Source organism: Geospiza fortis, unplaced genomic scaffold (genome assembly GCF_000277835.1).
Source record: "Geospiza fortis unplaced genomic scaffold, GeoFor_1.0 scaffold31, whole genome shotgun sequence".
Taxonomy (NCBI): domain Eukaryota; kingdom Metazoa; phylum Chordata; class Aves; order Passeriformes; family Thraupidae; genus Geospiza; species Geospiza fortis.
In genome coordinates, this window is record NW_005054483.1 from 103,436 (window position 1) to 104,351 (window position 916).

Sequence of the window (916 nt, forward strand, 5' to 3'; positions counted from 1 at the left end):
GTGTTTAAATCCAGCATTGCTGCTGTGGGGGAGTTCCTGGTGGGGTATTCCTCTCCTCTTGGGAAAAAAAAAAGGAATAATCATGCGATGGTTTGTGTTGGAAGGGAGCTTAAAACTCATTACATTTCACCTTCCACTATCCCACGTTGCTCCAAGCCCCATCCAGCCTGGCCTTGGACACTTCCAGCATTCCCAGTATTCCCATAAAACATTCCCAGGGCCGAGGCTCCTTGAGAAATCCATGCCATTGTGCCACAAGGCCAAGCTCACATACATTTTCCAGAGGTAAAAACGCTTTTCCTTTCCCAGGGATGACTCCAAGTGTATCTTCCACACTTCAGACGTGTCCCTACAAACAATCCTGGGCAGGATCCTCCCATGGCAGGGTGGAGTGGCTGGGAATTCGGGTCCTGAGCCCCCACAGCTTCCCATGGGATGTCAGCAGCAGCACTGAGGTGTTGAGCTGCCTGCCAGAACGGGGTTGTGCTGCAATTCCAAACAGATTTATCACCAGAAATATTTGGCACGTGCTCTGCCATGGGAGCTGTGACAGTGCCCCCGTGCCCTGCTCAAGGTCAGCCAACATTTCCCCTCTGGAGCCCAAACCTGGAGCTGATCCCACGTGTAACTGTGGGAAGACAGGAGAAAATCAGGTTTTCTGGCAGACCTTCTTAGCCCCCCTTAATTATTCAAACCCAGTTTAAAAGCAGATTGTGTTCAGCAATATTTCCTGGGCGGTGCATTTTCTCTGGATGGTCCTTAATAAATTGCCTGGTTTGTGTTTATTTAGACCCAGTTTTAACTTTAATGTCTAAATTCCTTCAATCCTCCTGGACTCTCCAGGTGAGCACAGCCTGAACTTTTATCCACCTTGGAGCCATGGCCTGAGCTGGGGGTGCCTGAGGCAGCCCAGAGC

The 916-nt window shown here is 50.2% G+C and overlaps 1 protein-coding gene across 1 annotated transcript in view; it reads left to right on the top strand.

Annotated features, from left to right (window-relative positions):
• KSR2 (kinase suppressor of ras 2) overlaps window positions 1-916 on the top strand; it is a 79,396-nt gene that overhangs the window by 64,039 nt on the left and 14,441 nt on the right. The window lies entirely within an intron of this gene.